Consider the following 9,597-nt stretch of genomic DNA (forward strand, 5'->3'; position numbering starts at 1 on the left):
AAGTAGTAGCAGTAGCAGTAGTAGCAGCAGTTGTAGCAGTAGCAGTAGTAGCAGCAACAACAGTAGTAGTAGCAGTAGCAGTAGCAGTAGCAGTAGCAGTAGAAGTAGAAGTAGCAGTAGCAGTAGCAGTAGCAGTTGTAGCAGTAGCAGTAGCAGTGGTAGTGGTAGTGGTAGTAGTAATAGTAGTAGTAGTAGTAGTAGTAGTAGTAGTGGTAGTAGTAGTAGTAGTGGTAGCGGTAGTGGTATTGGTAGTGGTAGCGATATTTGAGTCGTAGTAGTAGTCGTAGTAGTAGTAGGAGTAGTAATAGCAGTAGTATGAGTAGTAATTGCAGTAGTAGTAGTAATAGTGGTGGTGGTAGTAGCAGTGGTAGTAGTAGTGTTGGTAGTGGTGGTAGTAAGTTTAGTGGTGGTAGTGGTAGTAGTAGTAGTGGTGGTGGTAGTGGTAGTAGTAGTAGTGGTGGTGGTGGTAGTGGTGGTAGTGGTAGTAGTAGTGGTGGTAGTAGTGGTGGTGGTAGTGGTGGTAGTGGTATTGGTAGTAGTAGTAGTAGTGGTAGTAGTAGTAGTTTTAGTGGTGGTGGTGGTAGTAATAGTAGTAGTAGTCGTAGTGGTAGTGGTAGTAGTAGTGGTAGTAGTAGTAGTAAAGCCGGGACTTAGTTTAACCTATAGTTTAAGAATATTAATTATAATATAAGGTTTGATTAATATAGATGATTATAAAGTTGTTATTTATTATACTATAATGTTTAGATAGAATTAATATGATCATGACATTTGTCTCGTGCATGTTTATTTAAGGATTTAATTATATATTAAATAAAAGAAAGTTTAAGAAAGCTTTTGAATCTTGCAAGACCATTAGGAGCATGGTCAGTGACGTGGCAATTGGAGATCAATGACGTGGCAATAAAGGTGACAAGTGACAGTGCATGGTCAGTAAAAGACAGATTAATAGTCAATAAATACATTGATTCCTCTGAGTTGTGATAAAGTGACCCGGTAGACTGGTGAAGAGTTTGGACTGCTTGAAAGATGTCATAACCAAGCCAAGTGCATCCTAGGAGATCCCAAGGGTGTGGTTCGAGGAGACCCCAAGGGGGTGGTCCTAGGAGAGCTAAGGAGAGTGCATCCTAGGAGATCCCAAGGGTGTGGTCCGAGGAGACCCCAAGGGGGTGGTCCTAGGAGAGCTAAGGAGAGTGGTCCTAGGAGACCCCAAGGATGTGGTCCGAGAAGAGCCCAAGGGACTTTGGTCCTAAGAGACCCCAAGAGAGTGGTCCTAGGAGACCCCAAGGATGTGGTTTGAGGAGAGCCCAAGGGACTGTGGTCCTAGGAGACCCCAAGAGAGTGGTCCTAGGAGAGCCCAAAAATTTGGTCTTTATGCATATGTCCAACCAGTGCATGGTTGTCCAAATAAAGAAATGGCATGCTAGAGGAGAGTGTCATGTTAGAGGAGAGAAGTGCATGTCCAGCACTTGCATGTCCTACCAGCAAGTGTATGTCCGACCAGCATGTGTATGATCGACCCGAGTGGAGGTGAGGTGGATCAACTAGCTAGAGGAGGACTAAGTCAAGATTCCCAGAAACAGCTTCAACAAGATATGCGGGAATCTCTCATTCTTCCCACAAATGGGGGGGGGGGGGGGGGGGGTTTGTTACATTTTGAATGTTTTTTGTAATTTAAATGTAATAAATATAATAAAATATCCTGATTCTAGGGGATATCAGATGTATGACCCTAAGCCTATAAATAGAGGGCTTATGAGATTAGAGGAGGGGCTTCTGCTTCTTCTTTCTAGACTTTTGGGGAAATTTGGGTCTGAGTATTCTAGAGAGAGAAAATTTGGGTCTGAGTATTCTAGAGAGAGAAAGTGCTGGTATTTGAAAGGATTCTTGTATTTTTGCATTCTGTACTGAAGAAACTCAGTTGGCTCAGTCCATCTGATCTTGAGTACAGATCTATAATCACAACTCTAAGTGGAGTAGGCTATTACCGACTGATCGGGGCTGAACCACTATAAAAATCTTGTGTGTTATTTACTTTTCTTGATAAAACTGTCTGTGTCGTTTAAATTCTCTTGAAGGTTTATCGTTTTTGACGTTCTCACGTCGTTGGCTAAAAACACAGTCAACAGATTGCTTAGCTAGCAAGCCCCAAGAAGTATGATGGCCACTATAATGCATGTTTTATAGTCATATGTTTTGTAGTCTTATGTTTGTATTTTATGCTATATGTGCTAGTAGATTTTTCCTTGTTGGACATTAGGCTCATTCCTTTATTTTTATGTATGCATGAAAATAGTTATGGTGGCGGAATGATTCTTAGCAGCTTGGTTTGTGTATTAAGGATGGAGGGATTCGATGGACTGCGTGAATGATTCGAGGACGACGTTATTTTAGTCTCTTTAAATTATGTTTGATGTATTTTCTGCATTTAGTTTTGTAAACAATTTTCTTTAGTTTAAAGTTATGTTTTATTTTAAAACAATGGGATCCCATATCCCACATTTATGTATTTCAATATTTACTTTGGAGTTTTCAATAAAGTTGTGAATATTTCTTATGTATGTTTTCTTCAAAAGTAGTAGCTAAGTCTAGTAGTTTTTAATGGTCCAATGTCTTAGAATTAGTTGGGTCACTACATCCTGCACCGACTCTCCCATGAGCTTGTCCTGAAAGCTGGTGTATTCAACTATAAATTCAGCAAGGGCTTGGCTCTTGATTAAAGTCCATGGCCTATACAATATCTCGAGCTGGCTGAGTTCGATGACCCATTTTACAAGATGTCCCGACGTTTCAGGCATTTGCAAAACCTGCCTTAAAGGTTTGTTGGTTAAGAAGTTGATAGAATGGGATTGGAAGTATGGCCAGAACTTTCTGGAAGCCAATATTAGACAGAATGCTAGCTTCTCTATCAGCGGATATCGTGACTTAGCTCCGAGAAGCTTCTTGTTTACATAGTACACTAGTTTCCGAGCACGGTCTTCTTCTCGAACTAGTACGACGCCGACTGCTTCCTCTGTCACGGCCAGATAAAGGAACAGAGACTCCCCAAATATTGGTTTAGACAATACCGGGGGCTTAGCCAGATGCATTTATAGGTCGTGGAATGCCTGTTCGCACTCTTCGGTCCACTCAAATTTCTTGTTTCCTCTGAGCAAGTTATAGAATGGCAAACACTTGTCAGTGGATTTTGAAATGAAGCGAATCAAAGCCGCCACCCTTCAAGTTAGGCTTTGAACTTCTTTACATGACCTGGGTGAAGCATTTCTAACAATGACCTAATTTTTTCTGGATTCGCCTCTATTCCCCTCGTGTTGACTATGAATCCCATAAGCTTTCCAGATGCCACCCCGAAAGTGCATTTCTGGGGATTCAGCTTCATGTCATACCTCCTTAATATTCCAAAACACTCTTCCTGATCGAATACATGGTTTTTGGCAGTCTTTGACTTGACAAGCATGTCATCGACATACACCTCAATATTTCTCTCGATCTGGTTAACAAACATCTTGTTAACCAAGCTTTGGTATGTGGCCCCGACATTCTTCAATTCGAATGGCATAACTTTGTAGCAATATACATTATGCTCGGTCATGAAACTAGTATGCTCCTGGTTTGTAGGGTTCATCGCGATCTGGTTATCTCCAGAGTATGCGTCCATAAAAGACATGAGCTCGTGACTTGTTGTGGCATCTACTAACTGGTCAATCCTTGGCAGCGAGAAACAGTCCTTGTGACAAGCTTTGTTTAGGTCGGAGAAGTCGATACAGGTTCTCCACTTCCCGTTGGCTTCAGGACTAGCACGGGATTGACTACCCAAATTGGGTATTTTTCCTCCCAGATAAACCCGCATTTCAATAACCAAGCTACTTCTTCCTCAGAGGCTTCAGCTCGGGCCATTCCCAAAAGTCTCCGCTTTTGGGATTTTCTAGGCACATTCTTGTCCAAATTTAAAGTGTGCATTATTATATTTGGATTGATTCCAACCATATCCTCATGCGACCAAGCGAAGACGTCCAGGTTTTTCTGTAAAAAATCGACCAGCTCCGCCTTTCTTTTGTCATCAAGATTCTTTCCAATCTTCACAACTTTTGAAGATTCCTTGGGATCGATGTTTACTTCCCCGAGCACTTCTATGGCTTTGAGCTATGATCTGTCTTCGCCGACCCGCGGATCAATGTCGTCACGTTGGGCGCCCTCACTATCCTTTTCCTACCAAGGTTCTTCCATCCCATGAGTGACTTCTACTTCCACTTCATGGGATTCCTCACCTTCGTGATTTATGACCATCACTTGCTGCCTGGGTTGTGATTTTCCCTTTATAGAAATGCTATAGCATCCCCTGGCAGCGAGCTGATTGCCTCTGACTGTACATATCCCCGTAGCTGAGGGGAATTTCACTGCAAGGTGGTGGATAGAGGTTATGGCTTCAAATTCCATCAGCGCGGGTCGGCCCAAAATCGCATTGTATGTGGCCGGACAATCGATTACCACAAACTTGAGTACATTGGAAAGAGTTCATGATTCTTCTCCCAACGTCACAACTAGTCCGATTGTCCCGATGGCTGCCAACCCTTCACTTGAAAACCCATACAGAGTAATTGAGGTCGCCTTCAAATCAGTTAGGAATAACCCCATTTTTTCTAGGGTAGACCTGAAAAGTAGATTGACAGAGCTTCCGTTATCCACTAGTGTCCTTCGGACCCTTCGGTTGGTGAGTTGAACAGTTATCACCAGCAGATCATTATGTGGGAATTGGACATGGATGGCATCCTCTTCTGTGAAAATGATTGGTTTCTTTTCCAATCGCTGTTGTTTCGATAATCGTTGCTCTGGGATAAACTCCACCCCGTTATGAGCCTTCAGCTCGTTAATGTACCTATTTTCGGCCCTGCTGCTTATGCCCGCCAAATGCTGTCCTCCCGCAATAGTGGTTATATCTCCCCTACTACCGGAGGAGGTTTGACCTGATTTTCCTGAGCTCTGGCTTGGCCTATCAGAGCTTCAGGGACTGACTGAGGGTTCTGCCCGGCGGGCGATTTTGGGCGTACTAGGCCAACGGTCCCGCTCTAATGAGAGTTTCGATCTCATCCTTTAACTGCCGATAGTCATCAGTGTTATGAACGATGTCATTATGGAATATGCAGAATTTTGAGGGATCGTTCTTCGCCCTCTAGTTCCTCAATGGTTCTGGCTTCTTCCATGGAAGGCGATTAGAATTTTCCAGAAAAATGTGCTCCCGATTGTCCATTAGGTCGGTATAGGTAGCGTAGATAGGCTTGCTTTTCTTCGTCCTGCTCTGGTCTCCCTCACCATTCCCCTTCCTTTTGTTATTCCCCCCTTGCTTATTCTGGGAAACGGTTTAAGTCGTAGTTGCAACATCTATTACTGCTCCAACGGGTTGGACAGGGGTCTGGCTGGTTCCCGTGACAAAAGCTCGCGCCTCCTCTAGATTTATCCATTCTTGAGCTCGAGCCAGAATTTGTGTACACTCTTAACTCCTTTTCTTTGGAGTTCCTGCCATAAATCGCCCCCAACGAGGATTCCTGTCCTCATTTCCATGATCTTGGAGCTGTCATCAGCATCGCTAGCTCGTACAACGACATTGGAAAATCTGCTCAGATATGCCTTCAACGTCTCGCCAGGTTGCTGCTTTACATTGGCCAATGAATCAGCCTCAACCCGAGTTGTTTGTGACGGTCATAATGCTTTTTTGAAATCGGAAGAAAATTTCTTCCACGAGCTTATGGAATGCCTCTTGTATTGTTTAAACCACTGCCTGGCAGGCCCGACCAAAGTTGCAGGGAACAAAATACACCTTAGATCGAGCTCGACATTGTGGACCATCATCATGGTGTTAAACATTCCGAGGTGATCAGACAGATCTTCTTCTCCATCTGTGTGGCATCCTAAAACCTACGGGATATGTTGTCGTCGCAATGTTTGGAGCGAAAGGCTCGAGCTCCTCGTCTAAGTCGCAGTCATCCTTTTCTTTTCTGGATAAAAGTCTTTTCATTTGTTCTTCCATCATAGATAATCTCCTCAGGGTTTGGTCCCTAGTCCCTAGGTTAGCTGGGGGCTATTCAATAGCTCCCTCCTATCGTACGCGTTTGGCAGGTTATTGTCCCTCCAAGTTCAAGCTTGGTTCGGCGGGGCATTCCCGTTGTCGCGTACTATGGACGGATCCCCCTCATGTTGAGTATAGCTAACACCTTCATCCCGAGCTGGATACCTTCTCTGTGAGTTTAGATGATCGTGCAAGTCGGGTTGCGGGTCATACCGAGGGCTTTGTGCTAAACTCAAGTGATTTCTTAGGTCGCTCTCGGACCTACCGCTATGATGACTTTCGGTCCAGTAACTTCCGTTTGCGAAGATTATAGCTCGCGATTGAGATCGAGGGCCTAGATTGTCAACACATGTTCGTGGAGCTGAAGTATTCGTAGATGGGGGAGGATTTCTCCTGCTGTCCCCATAAGTTGGAATATCTCATTGAGGACGAGGTGATGTCGGATATCTTACAGGTGACGAGTGATGCCTTATTGGTGAGGCTATCCTTGTTCCGTCAGGATAGACTAGATTAGCCTGTCTATATTCTATTTCATCGTCCCTAAATCTCGGTGCCTGGTGATCCGATCAATGTATGGAATGATTTTTTAGAGCATTATGCCTTCACGAGCTTGCCCCAATCCCTCCTCATGGATTGTCATGGACATTCCTGGGGGCTTGTGAAGAAGGCATCGAACTTGGGGTTGTAGTCCTGACTGACCGACTGACATGCTGACGACCCCTGTGATGGTCAGTAGGATGATCATTCTGGCGATCTCGCCCCGCAGACATAGAATTTGGGGTTGCAGTTCTGACAAATCGACTTGGTTTAGACCGGTTATTCCCGTGGGACTTATAACACCCACTTTGCCTCTTTCCGACATTAACGTTGGTTGCAAAAGGGGGTAACCTAGGAAAAACCTCCTCAATCTGCCTGTTTTCCCTAGCGAGACAACTCATCAGCTGCATGTTTTCCATCTCGACGGTAGTTAGATAGTCTGGATTAGGATTTGGCGGTAATGACGCCGAACTCCCAGTATCACCTTGACCCGCTGGTTATTTCCCTGAACATTGTTGAACATCCGGACCCCGTTCATTGGGAATGACGTTATGATGGACCTCCTGCCCACCATGATATTCTGCCTCATTATCGTGCATTGAGCGAGTGACCACCATGATGAAAATGGACTAGAATTTGTGTAGCACTAATTTGCTCTCAATGAAAGCACTAAACTGTTGACATGGTTTTTCGCCAACGAGAAATTAAGAAGTAAAAAGGGAAAATTAGTGCTTAGTAGTAAACCGTAATGAAATAACAAGAACTCACTCAAGAGTACCGAACTTTTGCGTGGTTCAGTGGCTAAAATCCACCTAGTCCACGAGTCAATATTATTACTGTTTCTCTCTCTATTTTGGCAGAGTTTTGGTAATACAGAATAATGGTCCCCTTTCCTGTCCAATGTTCCCAGTATTTATAGGGGAATTCCATGGACAGGTTTGGTTAACCATGTAAACAAACTGCGTTATTACATATATGGTATATAATTAATATAGATTATTCCCATTTATATTGGGATATGATCAGATAACATAATAAACACGTTCCTGCTATCTTGGGTAATAAATGATATAAATATGATGCAGCTTGGTCATTAATGAACGTATAAAGAATCCCCGAATCTCTTGGGATCCTTTAGTATGCGTTATACCTGGGTCCTCACGAGTTGGACATCTCTTACGAGCTCAAGCTTGACAGCTATTTGACTCCAAGATCGTACTGATCCAGGACGCCCACTATTCGGTCTGACCACCATGAACCTCAAGCTGCTCAAGTGCTTAATGATAAGATATTCTACTTGGTTTTCTTTTCCATGTATTTACCTGCCAACTGTACCCGATCTGAGTGAGTGAACTCATGCTAAAATTAGGGTACAACAATATGTTATTTTAAATTGTCAAAAATAGTTCGTCCATCTCCTCTTAGTTAAATTTTAAACCAAAAGTTAAATTTTATTTAAATATTTATTTTTCATATTAATAATCTATAAAATTGATTAATATAACTTAAAAATTAAAATAAATAATATTCAAAACTAAAACAAATAAAAACTATATTTTTTATTTTTGGATTTTATTAATTAACTGTATAAAAATTTAACAAAATATTATAAATATAATAATGTAGAAAAATGACATATAATTTTCTATTTTTTATTTTAAATTCTAGATTTCGTTTATCAAAATAAATATAATAATGCATTTTAAGTAGGGTTCTTTTTATTAGGCTACTATATAATAATAAGATATACTAAATTAATACCCTAGATTCATATTATACTAATTGTGGTTTTTGGAAAAGACATATATTTTATCATACAATTATGAATAATATTTATACACCTAAAAGGTAGAGAGAAATTGTAACGCTCTACTACCCAGGGATCGTTACGCTATGCATTTTAAACAGTGCTAAACTTGTTAAACGAGTCATTTGACCATAATCGTGTAACTAAATGTGATCAATAGTTTTTGGTTAAAAATTTTGGTCAATGATACAACGTTTCACTAAAACGTTTACTATATACATTGAGATCCCAAAATACATTTAAAATGTTAATTACCATAAAAGATTTACAGCCAGCCGACAGAAGCGGCAAAATAGGGTTTAACCCTAGTTCCTCTTTAAACACTCAGCCGTGGTGGTCGAGCAGCCGAATATGTACACATCGTCACCTAAGCTCTCCAACTCAAGGATGATCCAACTTTCTTTTACCTTTACCTGCACCACATAGCACCCGTGAGTTGAGGCTCAGGAAGAAAACTCAAACATATGCTCATAAGCAGATAATAACGTGTCACTGAATCATAATAAGCATGCTTAGCAGTAGTAACCCTATTCATGCATGCATGCAATTACAAATAAATGATTATGGGGTCCTGCGCCCTGAGTAGATGACTGTTAAGTCAATCTGGGGTTCTGCGCCCTGAATAGATGACTAATAAGTCTCTCTGGGGTTCCGCGCCCTGAATAGATGACTAATAAGTCTTTCTGGGGTCCTGCACCCTGAATAGATGACTAATAAGTCTTTCTAGGTTCCTGCGTCTTGAATAGATGACTAATAAGTCTCTGGGGTCCTGCGCCCTAAGTCATGTGAAGTTCCAATCACCCGAGCCTTTTAGCCCTAGCTCTGAGTAACTAACCTTAGACTAGCCAAGTTCTTTAGTTTTCTTCGACCAATAGGTCGGTCAAGCATTTAATGCTCTTGTTGATTAGATCTAATCATTTCGGCCTGCGTTCAACACGCTAATGTGGCTCTTGACTCATAAGTCAATTTCATACGACCAACGCTCAGTACTATTGTCGATCATGACTGATAAGTCAGAGCTTCACGACAAATACTAAACACCATTGCCTAACTAATAAGTCAGTGCTTCCTCAATGAGGTAATGCAAACAAACATATATCATATGTCAAATATTCAGATATAAGGCATTCAACATGCTTAATCAATAATCATAATCATAATCATGCACAATTACAGAGACTCAAGCTCT

This window comes from Humulus lupulus, chromosome 3, assembly GCF_963169125.1.
Source record: "Humulus lupulus chromosome 3, drHumLupu1.1, whole genome shotgun sequence".
Classification (NCBI taxonomy): domain Eukaryota; kingdom Viridiplantae; phylum Streptophyta; class Magnoliopsida; order Rosales; family Cannabaceae; genus Humulus; species Humulus lupulus.